The sequence below is a fragment of the Astatotilapia calliptera genome, chromosome 1 (genome assembly GCF_964374335.1).
Source record: "Astatotilapia calliptera chromosome 1, fAstCal68.1, whole genome shotgun sequence".
In the NCBI taxonomy this organism is placed as follows: Eukaryota; Metazoa; Chordata; class Actinopteri; order Cichliformes; family Cichlidae; genus Astatotilapia; species Astatotilapia calliptera.
In genome coordinates this window covers 33,573,078-33,593,804 of record NC_137422.1, presented here as the reverse complement: position 1 = coordinate 33,593,804, position 20,727 = coordinate 33,573,078, and the positions used below count along the sequence as shown (strand labels likewise).

The 20,727-nt window shown below is 38.2% G+C and overlaps 1 protein-coding gene and 1 long non-coding RNA gene across 3 annotated transcripts in view; one reads left to right on the top strand and one right to left on the bottom strand.

The window, feature by feature from the left end:
- The window catches only part of chst8 (carbohydrate (N-acetylgalactosamine 4-0) sulfotransferase 8), a 172,868-nt gene that overhangs the window by 90,695 nt on the left and 61,446 nt on the right, over nucleotides 1-20,727 (top strand). The gene's annotated exons all lie outside the window — the stretch shown is intronic.
- LOC145428161 (uncharacterized) lies at nucleotides 1,792-4,000 on the bottom strand. The gene is made up of 2 exons (XR_013908420.1): nucleotides 3,700-4,000; nucleotides 1,792-2,042 (listed from the first exon to the last, which is right to left on the bottom strand). It is a non-coding gene; the product is annotated as an uncharacterized LOC145428161 (long non-coding RNA).

Genomic DNA, 20,727 nt, shown 5'->3' with positions numbered 1-20,727 from the left:
ATAATCATAAATAGACACCCAGTTCTGTTGGATTGGGCATCTTTTAATGTCTGTTTATAAGAGGGGACACCTGCAGTCAGCTGAGACTGAAGAAGTCACTTGGATGAGTGACGAAACGTTTCCAGATGTCCAGATGAACAGAATCAACTTTTGGAGATTTAATGTTGTTTCCCATTTATACCTGCTATTTACATGTGATTTATGTCTGTGTATGGTGCATGGATGATGACATCCAATCTGCAGGATTTAGCAAGATTCTATTCATCTTATCATATTGTGACCTTTAGACTCTTTGGGTGGGCTTTCTTTCTTGAAAATGTGGCCATAGAGTAAAGAAATTTATGTGGGCTTATATGGTCCATTTCTCTTAAGGTTATGTTGTGTTTTGTCCCATTCGTGTTATTTTTTTCTTTTCCTTATCTGACAAAATCTCCAGATCCAAGTTGCCTCTTAATGCCAACTGCAAATAGATGCTTTTAACTAAACAAGTCAATTCAGTTAATATCCACTGAATGTGTTTTTACTCTGATTACTTTACTGTTTCTCCTAGTAATTGCAAAGGATTGTAGATACCAAGATTCGTAGCTTTGTTGTCATTGATCTACAATCACAGCAGTTTCTTGCATAGCGTGGAGGCTAAAATAAGACATTAGAAGCCTGGCAGGTGTATTAAAGTCCATTAGGCAGATTTATTGTTCTTTCTAAGAATGCTTATTTGAACCAAACATCCATTTCACATTTCCAATGAGTCATGCTCGATTAAATTCAATGTGACCGAGGAGGGTGTTATTAAGCTGAGCGGGTATGTGAATTAATTAAAGTCCTACTTTTTAATTCAATATAAATGTCAAGCTCTTTGTGTGGCAGGATATTGAAATCAATCAAGCTTTAATATAACGAGATTCTCTCCCTGTGACAGGGATCCACACGTCTATGTCACATGTTGGCGGCTCATGTATCGTTGTGGGAGGAGGTCTGAAGACTCAGACTGTCTGTCCTCTGATCTAGAACTGTGTTTCCATGTTTTTGACACCAGAGCAGAAGCGTGGCATTGGAAAATAGCTCCTTCTTAAGAACAGTGAATCACAGCTGGAAAACCAGATTTGTTGTGGCTACTTAACACTATGTTGTCATTGTTGCTAGGAATATATTGCCTTTAGCATTTTGTCACAACCAACAGAAATTCATTGGCCTGAAAGTGACAGCTAATCCTCAGTTTTATATGTCCCTTTGTGGCAACTTTATAGGGTCTATAGCAAAGAAAGGGATTCACTAAGGAAAACAAACTCCCATGTACCAAACATCCAGTTTCTTGTTTTCCGTGAACCCAACTATAAAATACAATCTCCTTATACTACCACTCACCACGTAGCAGTAATTTCATGTGCATGCAGATGAGGTTTGAAATTGGTATAACACACAAAAGAGTGCATAAAATTGCTTCCATATGCATGACACTGACATCCAACACTGTGTCTGTCATGTTAGTAGGGTCATTATTTATATATGCAGCTGCCTGCAATAATGCACAAAAAGAGAAATTAGGGGAAAAAAAGGTTAAAAAGGTTAAAAATTGCATTTGATTTCTCCCTGTAAATAAACACAGGACTACCACCAGGATATCTAACCTGAAAATCTGTATTGCCCTGGTGTTTTTACAGGTATTTAACTTCGTTCAGGAGTAAGGAGGAAGTAGCAGGAATAAAATGTGATTTTATCAGTTTTCTTTAGTGCATAGGGAACGTAACAAAATTAATCTATGAAAAACATTTCAAGCTGTATCAGCGGTAATTCAATTCAATTCAATTCAATTTTATTTATATAGCGGCAAATCACAACAAAAGTCGCCTCAAGGCGCTTCATAGATACAGAGAAAAACCCAACAATCATATGACCCCCTATGAGCAAGCACTTTGGCGACAGTAGGAAGGAAAAACTCCCTTTTAACAGGAAGAAACCTCCAGCAGAACCAGGCTCAGGGAGGGGCGGCCATCTGCTGCGACCGGTTGGGGTGAGAGAAGGAAGACAGGATAAAAGACATGCTGTGGAAGAGAGACAGAGGTTAATAACAGATATGATTCAATGCAGAGAGGTCTATTAATACATGGTGTCACTATGACAAAATCTTGGAACTGATTTGTACCTAATGGCAATTAAAATGTACACAGGCCAACCACCAAGTCACAATATCCAAGCTGCCTATCTGCATGGCCCTGGTGTTTCTTTGGGTATTTAACAGCTTCATTCAACAGTAACGACCCAACAAATCCCAGTTGTGATTTTATCAATTTTCATTAGTGCACACGGAATGTACTCAGATGAAAAACCAGAGGTGATATCATGCTGTATCAGCGGTAATAATGTCAGTAAAAGTGAAATGTATACATAATAATGACTGTCTTTTAATCATCTCTACCTCTAGCCAAATCATTATCACTTGGTCCAGTTGAAAAGTTGCAGGTAGTAATCATAAACCAATTTATATTCTAATGAGCATGACATTAGATGGAAGTGTTGAAAGGACTGTACTCAACGATGCTAAGCAAAAGAAAGTTCTGAGCCCCATTAAAGGAAGTAGAAAACCAGCTGACTATGATTTGTGGTAATTGGCAAGGCGTTTTGCTTGAGTGCACATACACAGCACATTCAGTCACACTGTGTGGCTTCAATTCAAAAAGCAGCAAAAAGCATAATTATGTTTATTACTTTTCCCCACACAAAGTGAGTGCAATCGATCCCTACTGGATGGTTTCAGTCTCTCACAAGATATGACACTGGGTAATATAACACCTAATTATTTTTGCTGACTGATCTGGAGCATGGCAACATTCACGTAATGAGCTGCACTTCTGCCCTTCCCAGCTGATTTGTTCCCCACAAGTTACAGCGGATTGGTTAAAATAGGGGCTTATGTGAATTTAAATCCCCTGGCAAAAAATAAATAAAGTGCAGCACTCAAGGCAATAAGAGTCATTTGTGAACCAATTTTTTAAAGTGGATATTCCAAAAAGATGTTTTGATATAAAAGGTTAATATTCTAAGTTGTGATCATATAAAATAATAGATTTCCCTAAAATTAGATTAGTTTCAAAGGTTGAATAAATATGAACCATAACTGTCAATAAATTCCCCAACACAACAGAATTTGTATAATGTCAATGATTTGCCCAAAAAAAAATACTACCAAAGGGAATATGGTTGAAACACTATATAAATACCAAGCCATAACTGGTTGTAGTAATAAATACAAATTCAGCACTGTAGATGGACAGATGTTGACTTGACATGCCCAAGTCCAAAGAGTTAAACAAAGAGTAATACACAAGCACTAGGAAACCACAAAGGGGCACATAAGGAAACAAGACAGCAAAATAACATGGCAGAGAGAAAGCTGATAAACAATCTGAGGAAGGGCAGATGTAGAACAAGACACAGGTGAGCATAATCACACAGGTGAAGATAATAACTTACAAAAAAGGAAGTAATAAAAGAAAAGACAAAGTAAAACTGAAAATAATCCATTCATCCACCCACCCATCTATTCATTCATCCATCGATGTTTATTTTAATTCTTTTTTTCCACACTTTGTGTAATACTTCAGTTTGTGGTGCTTGCACAGTCAAGTCACAGTGGCAACACTTTACACCAACTACACGTTCAAATTCCTCCTAGGGGATCGCCCCACCCAAAAAACTCACCTTAAGTTCCACTCCTCAGTCTGGCTCCACGAGAGGGCCCCAGTTTCCCACTTCTGAACTAGGTTACAGAGTTCTGAAATTTCTGCTCCATTGGGATTTTTCCAAATCACTCATTGTACCTTCCATCCACTGGGACCAGTTTGCCATGGGAGACCCTACCAGGGGCTATTTCCCAGGACAACAGAGATCACAGGAACAAACCATGTGCGCGTGTCTGTCCGTCTGTCTGTTGGGGCCAAAGGTTTACCACTTCTTAAACTTCATTACAAGAATCCACTTCCTCCAACAACCAATTTTCTTTTTTTGCACACTAAACTGAAAGTGCCAGACTAATTGTGCTGAGCATAGACTGCAAATATATCGGCTCTAATTAATTAACAGTATGCTGCCTTCAGTGCCTGTGAGAAATATCAGAATTAGCTGAAATTTGTTAGTGGGGATCGTGAGAACTACAATGTGTCAACAATATAAATAACACAGAATGGGAATGGTCACATTTTATGTGATTCTCAGCCTGTTGAGATATTCATAGGCAGAAAATGTGCAAACTTTGAACTGAAGATGAAAATGTGATGTTTGTAATATATCAAATTAACGATATTAGAAATTAAGTGATTGCCACAAAACATTTTATTAACATAAAAAATCACTTAAAATGTATTTTTTGAGGCTATGAAACCTATTTGTTCCAGGTGGATTCTCTTTTTTCCTCCTTTCACATTTACTGCTACACCTTTGAACAGAAGAATTAGTGCTACATAAAGGCACTAGCTGTACTTCAAACGAGTCATGTGTCAGAGAGCTGGAGGATCAATGAACCTAAGCCTTAATCCATTTTCTTTGTTAAACATGAACATTACCGTGCTAGTCTGCTTTTTGAGGTCAAAATTAGCTATACAAAAGAATCTATAACCATGTAGAATTTTAGCATTTTAATAATTATAGCGCATCATCCTCCCATTAAACCGGAGTACACCACTATAGGCTATTATGCAAATTTTCACTGCAGTGTACAGGTGGGAATTTGCACTGCTGCATAACATTTATTATATGATGGACACCTTTATTCCAAATGCCTCAGAGTAATATTACTGCAAACCATTCAGCTATACAGGTTTTGCATTTCAATTTAGCGTACTGTTCTGTGATTGACAGCTTATCTGAACAGATCTGAATTGTCAGTCCCACCTGCACTATTCCCAATAGTTCAAGGCAAACATTAATAGGTATTTGCAAATGGTTTTTGAGCTAGCTCTGATCTGTTTATTCAAGTCTAGAAATCCATTGCTAATATCTGTGTAATTAAATATTTAAGACAAACTCCCATTAACTGAGGTAATTACTGAAGATAGATGGTTGGCTCTGTTTCATTACTGGTTCAGAAGATAATTATATTTGCTATCAAAAGCAGCTATATGTAATTCTCAGTGTAAAGGCCTGGTCAGTCAAAATCAGATGTTTTTCTCTGGCATCACGACATATTTAAAATGCAGACTGCTCCTATTCATTACATTTAAAAAATCATTTTGTCAAAGCGTGCAATGTTTTTAACCTTACATGCTAAAATCAAAGGGCAAGCTGTGACCAGGCAAATTTGAATGCATTATGCACTCGTGTGACCGTGATAGTTATAAACATCAGCTTTTGAAAAAGCAACAGTAATGCGCAGAAAAGAACCCAAGGTATTTTCCATCAGTTTTAATTAAAACCATAAGACAATGTGGTTCCCATAAAACACACGTTTTTGTCTTTGAGCGTGGTTTTTTGTTTCTGGAAATCATCGCTGCATAATCACAACAAAAAGCGTAATAGTTTTGTTTAAGAGATGCTAATAGATTAAATTAATTATAGGAACATTCACTACCATTTGCACAATGTTTTAGGGAAGAATATGTATGATATGCGGGTTTATAGTGCAGCCACCAGTGATTTTCTTAATTTCAACAAACCAGACCATGTTAAATGTAGATTAATTGGAATTAAGGTGAACACTTAATTCATTATAATATAATTTTCCTAATGTTTTATTTAAGGGCCCTGTATAATTTATTAGATCCCCCACAATTTATTATGAAACAGGAATGCAGGGCATGAAACCTAAAAAGGAGACAGGTATGAAACGTGTTCAAAACCAATGGCTTGGATTCAGTTCTTACATTTTGAACTCAAAAATTCATTCTTTATTCCATCCTTTTTGCATAATTAAAATGAGCAATTCAACAAATGTAAGTGTACCTTATTTCACCTCATCTGATGATACAAACCACCCCACACTGTTCCACACATTGATTTTGGTCGATTTTGCCTTGGGCAAGGCCTCAAAGCCAAGCTGTATTTGCTGGCAGAGGCTAGAGTCCAAGGGCAGTCCTCACTGATGCCCCAGGGATGATGGCTAAGGGCAGGAGCAGGAAGACACAGGCCGATAAAAGACCGCAGGGTATGGGTCTTGCATTAATTAGAAAGTAGGGGGTTGAGAAATAGCTATTAGGAAGGAAAACGAGTCTGCAGGGATTGTCTTGAGATTCTCTTGAATCGACCCTGGAGATTTCTCTGTTTCATGGTGAGTGAGGTTAAGTTGCTCTTTGCCTTTTGCTGTGTCCGGCTTCTTGACACAGAGTAATGTGCATAATGTGATGTAAAAGCAGAAGAATGTGGTAATGCATATAATGAAGCAGAACAGCAACACGGCAGCACTTCACACTGTATTATATATAACAATGACTTGGAAAATTATCGTCATTTTTAAATTTGGGGGGAAATTTGCAATAATGACTTCGTAAAGAAATAAATCCTCAAGTACTTGTTCTGTATGTTTCTTTTTTCCTTCATCTGTTTGGCAGATATTTAAAATATAACATGAACATTCTTATATCTGTTCATGCTGTAGTAACAGCAGAGGGACAAAGTTGATGAGCCATACCATGAAGTTGGGAAAGTGTTGTTGAAGCTGGGTTAAGACAAAAGGTGACAGTAAGTGAGCAGCAGTATGGCTTCATGACAAAAGAGCACTACAGATGTGGTGATTGCTTTGAGTTTTGATGGAGACGTAGAGAGAACGTCAGAAGGAGCTTCACTGTGTTTTTGTGGATCTAGGGAAATGATATGATGTAGTGCCATGAGAGGAACTGTGGTACTGCACAGGAGTCAGGAGTGGCAGAGAAGTCTCCATGGATTATAATGTTTGCGGACAACAATGTGATCTGCAGAATGAGTAGGGAGCAGGTGGAAGAGAGCCTGGAGAGGCATGTTCTGGAGAGAAGAGGAATGAAAGTCAGTGGAAGCAAGAAAGAATGTATGTGTCTGGATGAGAGCGAGACAGGTCTAACAGTGAAGCTGCAAAGAGCAGGGGTAGTGAAGGTAGCTGAGTTTAAATACCTGGGGTTAACCATTCAAAGCAACAGTACACAGGAGAGGTGAAGAATGCATGAACGTTAGAGTGGATGGAGATGAGTGTCAGGGGTGATTAGCAGGATAGCGGCTAGAGTGAAAGGGAGTGTTTATAAGACAGTAGTGAGACCTGTTATGATATTGATGATGACAGAGCTGGGAGTGGCAGTGCTGATGCTAAGATTTTCATTGGGAGAGAGAAGGAGGGACATGACTAGAAATGAGGATAGTGAGGGAGTGGCTCGGGTTGAGCGGTTTTAAGTAGAGATGGCACGATACCGCTTTTTTATGTCCGATACCGATATCATAAATTTGGATATCTGCCGATACCGATATAAATCCGATATAGTGTGTTTTTTAATCAATAAAACTGCTTTTTTAATATCTTGCTGCTTTTTGTATAAGTTCATACTCAAGTTAAAAAACAAACAAACACTAAAGCTATTCTGTTATACCTGTATGCAAAAATTCACTGCACCCAAAATATTTCATAGTTCAGCAATGCTGATCAATCTAATAAACTTAAACCTTCTCCATCCTCCCTATTCTGGTATTTTAAAGAGTAAGCAACCTAACTAATAGGGTTGCAAACTCCCAGCAAAAAAAAAAAGAAAAAAAGAAAAAAAGGGAACCACCCTCCACCTCATGATGCTTAATTGACGTAATCAACTTTAATTTGATGCAGTGTGAAAAAAATGCACGGAAATCGATTATTTTTCAAGAATAATTAAATAGATTAAACATTTTTCTTCAACAGAATTGCGGACTGCACAGATTGTACCTTCCCAAAGGAAAAAGTACTATAGCTTACTAGGGTATATTAGACTTAATAGTTAATATATACAGTAATGGACTTCTATACATTTTACATCAGATTAAAACTTTGGGTGTAAGATTCAGATAATTATTTATTAAAAGCTAGACATTTTAAATGAGAATAAGAAAGAAAAGTATGTCTTTGTGCACCCTTTTCCCTGTTCATGCCCTATTGCCCCCCCTGGCTAAACTTTGCTAGATCCGCCCCTGCACAGTTGTAGAAAAGGATCCTGGTCTTGAAAGTAATATTAAATAAATTCTAACAATACATCATCAAGCTTAAACTTGCTGCTGTTGTTCAGCCGCTGGTTTCCTCTTTCTGGCGTGAAGTGGGCATAAACAAAGAAGAGAGACGGACTCCCGACAGAAAAGCCGATCAGCTGATCATTGATCAGTTCACGATTGAAGTAGCAACAGGAGAGGGAGGGAGAGAGAAGAGGCAGTTGCTCCATATATCGGTTGTTAAGCTTAACGTGGGAATGTTTTACAAACATTCAGAGATGAACTTACACACTTGCTTTACTTCTCTCTGGGATAACTTCCTCGGAGATAAAATGCTGGTTTGGTAGCAAGGCTACAAATACACACAGCTGCTCTATCACCTGATGCATACTGCTCCAACATGCTAAGGTTATAAGCAGAGTTACGCCATGTCGCAAGTTTTGTGAGGTGCTTTTTTGATATTTAATGGATCGGATTACATTTTTTTAATTCTCTCCCACATCCAATCCAGGAATTTACGTCAGTATCGGACCGATACTGATACAGTCTCGGTCGTTGTGTCCTTGGGCAAGACACTTCACCCGTTGCCTACTGGTGGTGGTCAGAGGGCCCGGTGGCGCCAGTGTCCGGCAGCCTCGCGTCTGTCAGTGCGCCCCAGGGTGGCTGTGGTTACAATGTAGCTTGCCATCACCAGTGTGTGAATGGGTGGATGACTGGATATTTAAAGCGCTTTGGGGTCCTTGGGGACTAGTAAAGCGCTATATAAATACAGGCCATTTACCATTTACATAAAATCCATCTCTAGTTTTAAGACAAAGTTAGAGATGCAGGGTTGAGATGGGCTGGACATTTACAGAGGTGGGATTGTCAGAGATCGCAAAGGTTTAAACATTCTATACTTATACAGATACTGGTGTTGAAACATATTCAAGTAAAAGCTGAAACACTGATTCAACTTCTTTACTCAAGTTAAAGTGAAAAAATATAGGCTGTAAAATGTACTCAAAGTAAGAAAGTAAAAAAGTAGCACTTTGTTGGACATTTCTACCAGCTATTTTTGTGCAAAGCTAACAGAAGCTTATGCTATATTAATAAAATAATAAAATAAAATAATATTAATAAATGAGAATAAAAACTTTACTTCAGTTTAAATTGTAATTCTACATCTCTTCTCCCCTCTATTTTTCTTTCTCTCCCTCTCTTTCTTTCATTCTTTCTCCCTGTCCTATCCCCCAGTCATGTCTATCCCGTCTTTAAAAAACGAAAATAAAATAAATACATAATTATAATAAAGGTCAATCAAATGGACCAATATGGCAAGGCCATGATGATCCACTTGGTAAAGTAAATCCACTTGGCATCTTTCTTGGCCTTCAGACAACAATTCTGATGGCTAAAGATCCAAATGGGACAGGCAAAAGAAAAAATAAATAAAGAAATAAAGAAATAGTAATTCTACTAAATGTACTTAGCTTAAATCACTCAAGTGAAAAATGAGCAGTAGAAAAACTATTCTCTGTTGCCTACAGGAAGTAGGTGCAGTCAGGGGCTAAAGTGGGATTCAGCAACCCTAAAATCAGTTGTAGTGGCTCAGCGTGGGGAAGAGAATCACAATTTCTATTTGCTCCAGTGGATTTTCTTTATGTACAGGTTGTGATCAGCTGAATTCAACAAGATGGAAGCAGATGTCTTATGAGTTGTGTTGTTCCATCCTCTACACTCATAGTACACTGTTTTTGCTGCCTTTATACTAAAAAAGTTATGAGGAATGCAGTGAATGAGTCTAAACATCAACAGCTTAACTTGAAATCAATCTCTGTTACACTTAAAGTAACCAAACTCTGACCATGAACGCCACAGCCACTGTGCACTAGTCCAGCACAGTGTTTTATTTTAAATCCATCACACTAAAATATAATGTCACAAGTACAGACCAAATATCTCATTTGAAAATGTGAGAACTTACATATCAGTATTAAATTTCCAGTTTATCAAATAACACTGAGCAGTCCTTACCTTTAAATCTAACCCGTTTTCTTCCTCAGCTGTCCTGTATTTCGTATCTTTCTCTATCTATGAGTGAAGTTAGCTCTTTTTCTTTTTTCTCCCTGTAAAAAACAGCAGCTGTACCTTTAGCTAGCGGCACACTTCCTGCCAAACTGCACACAAACAGTTTGTTTGCTGATGTTTGTTGAGCTGATAGAAAGGCTGCATTTTATATTACCTTATATTACCTGCTACTTAGAAAACATAATTCCTTTTATGCTCCTGTTGCTCCACGCTCCTCTTTAGTTGCACTAGCTACATGCTAAAGCACAGCAACCCCATCTACATCTGCACTCTTTCCGGTGTTGTGCCTAAAAAGCAAACAAACAAACAAAACTACCAACCCAATTTAACCTCTGACTATGGCACATGGTTCTGCCTCTTTTATCTCTTTTTATGTGTTATACCCTGGTGATTAACACATGAATAGCATTGCCTTTCATGTGTTTAGGCTGTTAGGCTCAAATGGGTTTGATGATTGAAGGCCTGTAGCGATGTGAAAAATAACTCGCCTCAAGTGCATTTAACCAAAAATAACAAGCTTGTTTTTAAAATGTAAAGAGTAGAAAGTACAGATATTTGTTTAAAAATGTAGGGAAGTAAAACGTAGTAAAAAGGAAGGAAGAAACTAGGAAGACCACAGAAACGACTCATGGATATAAGTGAGGAAGGATTATCCAAAGTATTGATGTGACAGAGGCAGATGATCTAAAAGGATCAAGTAGCATTATTTAACTCACAAGACAATTTGGTTCTGACATAGCCAAGTTCCCTTTGGCTAAATATTTACCATTCAGGCATACGGCAATACTTTTTTTGTTGTCGTTTGTTTATTTATTAAACAATGCTAGAGACCAATCATTTTGCATATCCTTCTTCTACTATCCATCATGAATTCCTTCGTTGTGAAAGTAAATGGCTTGTAAGACACTGTCACCAAGTTGTTCCTCAAGGGGCATTGTTCCCTGAGATGACTATTGTTGTGATGTGACACTATATAAAATAATGAATAATGAATTGATCTGATTTTAAAATTGTGGCTAACTTTGTGTCCTTCTTTTCTCATCTCTCTTCCCATGCTGCCATTCAATTGTCTGTTTATGCTGATAACCTGACAGGTAAGAATTTTTTTTTTCATCCAATCCAACTGCTTTCAGCTTAACTTATTGATGGTAAAACCAATACTTAAGCTTCACTAGCTTTCAAAGGCTCATGTTAGGTCAATGTAGCACTTCATTAAACCATTAGCTGAACACTGGTTTTGAAAAGATTCCACACAGCCATTACTTAAAAGCAGCGCAATACTAAACATGCCAAACGAGCATGGAGTAGTCCCTTATTGTTTTTTACTAAGAGTTAAGTAATGCAAGTATTAGCGAGCTCTTCCTCACACAAGAGCCCTATGATTTGGCTGCCTGGGGGCAGTTGTCGTTGGCAGACTTGAAAACAGCAACAAGCTGAATATTGATTTCAAAAGAAATATAAAGCAGATTTCGGATGAGTTCCACAAGGTTGCTTGTTCACAGAGAAAGCGCATAATAGATATGCAAAGTACATCCCTATGCACAGTGCAGCACAGCAGAAAACATTTCAGCAGAGCTTGCATACTTGCATTTGTTTGAAGATATGAAGGCTATTGTTTTTCCCCTAGAGGAATTTGGCTTGCTGAAGGAGGACATTTTTGTGAATTGTTTTCTATTTTGAGGTGCTTGCACAAGACATGTAATGAATCTGTTTATGAACAGCTACATAAAAGTAACCTTAGAAATTGAATATTGTTCATGGATTTAAAGACTGCTTAGAAACTGCCGGTCGAGGGAAGTAGTCATTCATGTTCGTAGTCTCAAAACATAGCAGCTTGTGACAAACTGATTTGTAGTTTAATCTCTGAGAATGAGTATGGCGACGAAGCTGCTCCTTGAATCTGACAGGTTTTTTTTTTTCTATTGACTGCATTGATTTTGCTTTGCTGGGTATGATGTAATCAACTTGGCGTACCAACTATTCTAAAGCACTCACTACCATGATTCATTTATCAGAGCTCGAACTCAAGTTAAGCATAACTGACAGAAATCTTTGTGAGGCTTGAGATGAGGAGGCCAAATATTGACTCTCTTAACCACACCCTCAGAGGGCAGTTTGAAGTAAAACCTGTGACCGCTGCTTCAAGGTCCCTGAACTCAGCTGCTTGCTTTGTATTGACTTTCTGATCACCTCCAGTATATAACAGCCTCGTTCTTTTCATACTACAGTGAGTGGAATATGTTTAGAGATGATTATTTTACCAGCAAACAGCTTTGTTATACCAGTCCTTTTGAAACTATTAAAGAAAGGGGCATTTTGATGTCAGTGTGCTCCTCCAATAACATATTATATTCAATTATTATGGACATTTGACACCTCCAGAAGGCTCAAGCTTAATTCTGTAATCCCATCAGCAGCTTACTCAACACAGCCACATTCAACTATTCATAAAGTTTATACTTTTTGTCTTCAGCAGCAAATTTGCCACCCGACACAAGATCCAGCCGATTCTTTCAGACACAAATGATTCACACACTGTGTCAGAAAAATATTGACATTTACATACTAGGAAGATAGCAAACAGAATAGCAAGACCTTGATTTGTATAGAGATAATTTATGTAGATATGCCACATCCAAGACATGTCCCAGACTGAAATAATAAATTTTTCAGCAACAACCAAACTATTATGTACAACAAAAACTATATTTAAAAAACAGGCTCCCTTATACACATCATACCTACTGTACGAGAGGAGCTCAGTGCATGGCAGTCCACATTCTACATGATGCTGTGAAGAATGAAAGTAACACTCCCGCAGAAAATCGAAGGCACAGCAGGAGCAGGCACTGTTCTCATCTCTGTCCAGTTACAGTGGTACTCTTTTGAATTCCCCTTTAACGCATTTCTTTACCCCCACCCCCCAACACCAAGCACCCACCCACCCACAGCTTGTTTATTGCATTCATAACACCGTTTTTGATTTTTCCAGGGCAGCAACACGACACATCAACTGCCAGTGTATTGTCGAGATCATTCTGTCACATGAGAAGCGCCTGCCTTGTTTGTTACCGCTACTCTGCTGAGAGCGGGCGGGTAGCATGGTCTGCCTGCTTGGCTCCCATTTCACAGTCCCATCTAGAGCAGTCTTCCCACATAAATTGAACCCCATACCATGAGCTTGTCTCCACCACATACAGCCACGCTGTCTCACAGTCTGATTTATCAGGGTCAGCCTCCCACGACTTAGAGTCATGCAGAAAGAGCTAAGTCTAATGCCACTCTTAGCCAGCCCATCACATTGATGAACCAGCCTTATGTGTGTCCTGTTTCTGTGTGTGTGTGTGTGTGTGTGTGTGTGTGTGTGTGTGTGTGTGTGTGTGTGTGTGTGTGTGTGTGTGTGTGTGTGTGTGTGTGTGTGTGTGTGTGTGCATTTAAGCATAGAGAGGTTTAAGCATCCATTTGTGGGCATGTGTGGCGCAAAGTACAGACCGCTGATAAAGTACAATGGCTATTTGTGTTGTGTTGAAGGATCGATGTCTAGTGTTTTCATAGGGTTTTTAATGAAAGCCAATCTTTTATTAAATTGATTTCTATGCAGTTAGCAGGAGTCCTCATGGAAGGATTTGATCAGGATAGACAATAAGACATAGCATAAAACAGCATTTCCACAGGAGCTCTTTTTTCCTTTTTCTGTTTTCCCCCTTTTTTTTCTTAAGAAGCTTGACATTTTTTGAGGAGGAGGATGAGTTTGCTAGTTGAAGCAGAGCTTGAATGGGACACATGAGAACAAGGTTATGAGGACCCTCAGACAGAAGGGCTTGAACACATAGAGGGCTTTCAATTTGTGAACACGCCGCAGTACTTGACACGAGTGAATATTTGCAGAGCCAAAATGTATAAAGATGAGATACATATATAGTTAGCCATGAATTTTTATGCCATTTTAAAAAGGCAATATGTATTGTATTTATTTATTTTTTTGGATAATCAAACAAAGTGGTAAAACCTAATTGAGGAACAAAACGGCAAGAAAAAAATGAGTGTTTAAAAAAATGAGATCATTTATCTTCTCTTTGCTTAAACAGGTCTTAGAAACAGTTTGTGTCTAAGACCCCTTTTTGTAGTGTGAATTAATTACTAATTTTGTTTTTATTTATAAAGCTGTCTGTTAGCTGCTTCAATGCCTCAGTGACTCAATCAGCATTAAGCTAAATTGCAAGCCTCACTGTGACCTCATAAAACAAGTCTGGGATACATTTTTTTTTCAAGACTTTTCAAACTGTACTTGCATTTTCAGAGTCTCCAGCCTCCAGACATTCTTCAAGAAGGCGTAACATTGCTGGCTGAGTCCAGCCATGTTAGAATCTCGTTATGTGAAACTTCTCATTAATGGCACCACAGCCGCTAGTTTCATCACGATCAGAAAGAGCACTCTTTTTCTTGACTCTTTTTCTCTCAAAATAAATTTCACTTGCACACAAGCTACTATGCCAGGCACTCCCCTGCTATTGTGAACAACTTTATTTTCAGTGTGTTGCTTAAGGATGTGGATGGGACAGGGATTACCCCGTAATTAGCAGGAAGCTCACTCTAGCATCTGAGCTGAAGTCGCTATGTATCAGCCACTGCAGATATGAAAAACATAATGTCACTGACCGAGTGACTGGTGTTGGTGATAAGTTGTGATACCAACAGCTAGAATGGCACTGATTTATTTTCCATTATTTATCTGGGCCTTTGGCAGACACTTCCTCGAATATAAGAAATTCAGACATTTCTCCAACACAATAATTATTTGTTTATAGCCTTCTGGCATTGATTATTTCCCTGCACAGCGCTGTCCTCCTACAGTGATCAAATAGCTAAAGGATAGAAAACCACACAGGCCTCACTCACCAGCCCACTGGCCCATCATGATTATCCGCAAACACGGGTAGATGCAGCACAAAGCAGCCTGATTATCACCTGACCGTGGGCTGCTTCTTCACAATATGGATGGCTCTGATGGAACTGCAGGCTTTGAAGTCACTGAAAATCCTACGCTCTGTCAGCTCCCCCAATGCTTATTTTCTTTGGGGGTTTTTTTTTAACATTCTCCTTCCATCAAATATTTGTGTTCTTAGTTATTTTTTGTTAAATGAGGCTTTGAGACCTTAAGTCTGATTAAAAAGGAAAGTAAAGCCCTTTTCTCTAACAGAATGTTATCTTGTTTCAGGCAGATGCTTAAAAGTGACTTAACACTTGAGCTCATTAAAATGAAAAAAAAAAAACATGTAATTAATTAAATTTTCTGTCAGCTTCAGTTACACTGATAATAGTATTAGTTTTCTGGAATGAGCATTGCACACTTTGATTTATGCCTTGAGCATGAGCTGCAACGTTAGAATTTCAGAAAGGCATTGAGAAACAGCTAAGATCGGCAACATCTGAGGGTTTCTGTTCATTGTTAAACCTTATGACTGACTCTTACAGTCACTGTGTCACATCAAAAGCTGATAGCTCTAAGGAAAGAAATCCAATTCTTCAGGACTATTGTTCGATAAGTGAAGGAGAAAGAAAGCTGCAATTCTGATTTGAAAAAAAAAACAGACTCAGGTCTATGTCTGATGTTTGCAACATGAGAAAAAAAAACACTTAATTTGTGGTGCTGTTAACATGTGTCCCTACATCCGTTGCTTTTTGTAAAAAAAAGAAAAACCCTCTTAGGGTTTTATGTTCACTCATATTGTGCATTATGTGCATAAATCCTAGACAGCAGCTTGTCTTCAATGCATGACTTGTGCAAGCAAGGACTTTGAATGGCATCTGGATCTTCTGAAATTCAGCACAAAGCATTTGCTGTATTACATTATCAGACTCTATTGTCAGTAAGTAATGGAGTGGGTCCCTGAAATGGCAGCTGTTTTGATGTTGAACAAGATCCAAATAGGATTCAGAACATGCTGTCCTTATTTTCATCCATTTAAATGGCCATTGCCTTATTCATGGCTACATGTGGTGTCGAGTTATCAAGACTTTATTAATAACAAACAGTCCAAAAGAAAACACAAGCTGTGGAAGCAGGTTTCTCTGTCTTTGTCAGTAACTTCATTACATCTCAGAAGCCGAAATGTTTTTTTTTTAAATTTTTTTATTCCAAAAAAACACCACAGAACCCTTTTGGAAACCACCTGAAGAGTTTCACTCAATATTTCATCACCACAGATATTTACCAACAATCATCAGTGTTTTTGTATTTACAAGTGGCACTTAATGTCCTTCAGGTACATACCGACATTAGTCTGTTTAAATAGTCAATATTTTAAAACCATAGACATTCTCCCTAGGGTTAAACTATTAGACTTAGACCATGATGAAAAGGATGTTAAATGTTTAAAAGAATATATTTTAACAGGTTCCAAATGCAGAACTGTTTTTCAACTGTTTTTGACCTTAATTACACAATATGACGTGTGAGGAAAAAAGCTAATTTTCTGTGGAAGCTAATGGAAAAGGTTCGTGCATTAGATTCATTTTTAAAACCACAAACACATTTTCTTTCCAACAAATTGCAATTTATATTGCTTAAAAACACACACGGCTCCTCAAAATAAACTGACTTTGGATTATAAAATCACAAAAACAATAAGACAAAGTGATGTTGGTACAGCAGATTCCTGCTTTTTGTTGTTCTATTAACCCAACAATAAGAAAAAAACTTACCCAAAGTGTTCTGCAAGTTTCACAATGCAGTAAAAATAAGCAAACCCTTTTAAACCACAGCTGTAGCTAACATCATTTCACAAAGCTTGTCTAAAGCTATAGGAGACAGTGGGGAGTAGTTTGAAAGCTGGAGTCAGCCCTTCACAGCAGCAGGGCAAGGTCACCTCCTTTCTGCCCTGTATCAAATGCCAGTTGACAAGAGAAAAACATGCCTTCACTTCTCAGACACTTAAAAGAGGTACCATTCAAGGATTTAGTGGGGCTACTGCTCCTTTTTGATGACGCAACGCAGAGTAAATACTTTTGCTAGAAAACTTTTGACTTCTATTGGAATATTTCTTCAACATACACGTGTAAACCTGGGAACATATTTTTATGCATGTTCATTGCTCTGAGAGTATTCATTCATCCATTAAATAATACTAGTAAATAATAAGAATGATTTAGGAGCCAGCTACCATCCAAGCCAGCCTTCAGAAGAGCAAAAGGAAACGGGTGAATGGCTTTAAGAACACTCAAGCTTAACAATATAAATAAAGCATTAAAAATCTGATAGTCTTTCTGTTTGGGGTGGCTGTAGCTCAGGAAGTAGAGGAGATCATCTACTAATTGGATGGCCGGTGTTTCAATACCTGGCTGCTTCAGTCTGTTGCCAAATATCTTTGGGCAAGACACTAATCCCAGGCTGATTTCCGATGCATCCATCGGTGCATGAATGTGTGTGTGAACGTTGGATAGAAAGCATTTACTGAGAAAACGCATAGAAAAAAGTGCTTCAGTGAATAAAGAAAGGTGTATAAAGTGTTTTGAGTGCTCAGGTAGAGTAGAAAAGCAGTCCACTTGCCATTACAATCTCACTTTTTCTGTTGACCAATAACAAGCAAATTTCACTGTTTGTGTCACATGCATCAAAACTAATTAAATGTGAGTGCTTTAAGATCCCTTTATTGAAACATGACAATTAAATATGAGCTGCTGCTGCCTTATCCTCATATGCTCTATGAAGAAGGGATTGTATTTGTATGGGAGACAGCAGCAATGACATTTCCAGGTGGCTTTACTGATGGAGGAAAGACAGCGAAGCAAAAGGATTTAAAATCTTATTTGAATCACTTCTATTTATATGCAAAAAAAAGAAGAAGCTTTAAATGGCCTAAAAAGGGTGCATATTTTGCCAGTAAATTCTTCAGGTTGTTTCCAACCATAGTGACTTTCTATCTGCTATTTCCAAATAACCAAAGTGTCAGAGAGTTGTAATGGGTGACTTTTTGCAACATTAACTATTTATTGGAATTCTGAGCTGCACCTTAAAAGTCCCACCCATGCCATCCATTATCCTCGAGGAAGAACAATGCATGGATCTGAACACAAATTCCAGGAGAGAATGAATTTGAGTCCATTTTTCTCACCTGGCAATTCATTTGTCATCCTCACAGCCTGAGGAGCGACTGCTACCTCCCAGGTCTCTGATTAAACAAGAGAGAATTAATAACAGGTGTCTGAGGAAGGGGAGGCTCTGCCTATTGAAAAAAGGTTCCTTTCGAAAAAAGGGCTAAGCAATAAGCTACAATCTGCAATTAAAGTAAAAGAACATGGCACCTTGAGCCACAGTATATTTGCTGTGTCACAACAGCTTTTCCCAATAGCTGTCGTGTTGTTCTAAAGAAACCTAGTAAAGCTAGACTGAACCAGACGGAATTGATTTAAACTGAATTGGAAGAAACCGATTAAGGAAAATCTTTTATTCTATTAATTCATTTGATCCTTAATGCAGTCACATATTCACACATACCCTTACTTTGAACTGCCACAAAGAAAAGATGCAGTCATATTCTTTAAAGCTAAATCCACAGTATAATAAGTCTATAATTTATACCTATACATAACTTCCCCTTTAAATGCATCAGAGATGGAAGAAAACAGAACATTCGAGTTGCATGCTGGAAGCCAAGGTAACGAATTCAAGAGAATCTTTGATTACCTCTAATGTGGTTATAGGTAATGGTGACCTGTCTCTAAGGAGCCAAGCCAGAGCTAAATTATATTTCAAATCCATTAAACCTTACCTCAGATCCATGATTTGCTTCCAGCAAGCAGCTACCCAGGGCAGCAGGTAATTGAATTTCAAACCTGACACCAGGAAGCAGATAGGCCCCTGAGCTAAGTCCTCTGCATGAGGTGGAATACTGTTATGCATAAAGTCTTGATTTATTTGGGCCTATCAAATCTTGTAATGGGCTGGTTTCTGCCATAGAGAGGAATAACCCCATTTGTTGAAACAACACTTATGTGGAAAAATTTGATTGCCATGACCAACAGACATAATGGTTATTAAATTTAGGGATTTAAGCAGACTCCAGCTGCACATGAGACTTTAAACGGATGGGGGACATGCTTAATTTAAAACTGAAGACCATGTTATGCCATGCTTCCACAGATCTGATTCATTTACACCTTTCTGCTAAACTAGATTAGAATCATCAAACCCTGAGGATATTCACTATTTATATTTTTGAATGTGGGCTAAATTTACCAAATTCCATCATTAAACATCACATTTCAAGTGACCCCAGATCGCTTATTAGAATAGCTAACGGATCAAAAGCAGAGTTGATAAAAACATCAAATAAAAAATTGAGATCCTGTTGAGCAGGATTTTAAATAGAAAACCACCTTCATAAGGCTTTAATTCAGTCTGGTGGCAGCCAGACTGAGCCACAACCTTGATGTGCTTAATTGCTTACAGTGGGCTGAACTCCGGGGGAAACTGGACAGTTAATCGGAGGAGCATGCACTCGGGGAGAAGTATTGGCTCTTCTTTCTCCTTGCTGTCATTCCTGCTATTTCCAGACATCCCTCACTGTGGAGTCAAGCTAGACGACACCAAACTCAATAGTGAATCAATCATTAGACCAATTTACCAATTAGACTCATTGTACTCTATAAATAAACACATCACAAGTCTCCCTTTCGCAGTCCCTAGAGACCCTGTCTCAACATCCAGTTCAACAATCAGGGTGCAGAGAAACACGTCACATTGATCACAGACCTCTGTTATACTTTCTTTGGCAGGAAAATCATCTCCTCTTAATGAGTTGCCATAATGCAAACAGAGTAATTATACCTCTGCATCACCTCTGCTTCCACCCTATCTCATTCCCGTAGTGTCAAATACTGTCTTGTCAAAACTGCTGGTGACTCCCACATCTGCACAAGGTATCGCTTTGCGTTAGTGCTGTGAGGTGCCAGGTTATGTCAATAGTGAGATGGCTCTGTAAAATCAAAATCGTAACATAGGAACACTTGACCCCTTGTCATCACATTTAAACATAAAACTCAATTTTTCAGGCATCAGGTGAAAATAAAATTAACAAAGACTTTATTACTCATTAATGGTGCACCATTATCCTTCGGCATATAATATTGTTGTACTGCCAAACAACATCCTGTGCATGTATCTTTGACACCATCAATTAGTACTGCAATGAAAATGAAAAGCTTCATAAACTTTGGTTGTTGCGTTTCACATCGTGATTTAAAAGGAGCTATTCATGTCATGTATACAGCATAATTTACTATAACTCATGGACTTAGTTTTTAGAGCGCGTAATCCATGGTTAACATCCACCTATGAAAAGAACTATCCAAGCATATGTCACCATTAAAAATGTAGGTGTCCTAAGCGTCAGACTGTGCATTAAAATGAGAATGGCAAGGCACGTAGGTATCATCTAAAATGTCTGGAAACACCTGAGTGAAGATTTTAAGACTTAGTTTATAATTTATAATGAAAAGAGAACCTTTGCAATGATACAGCAGTTCCTGGCA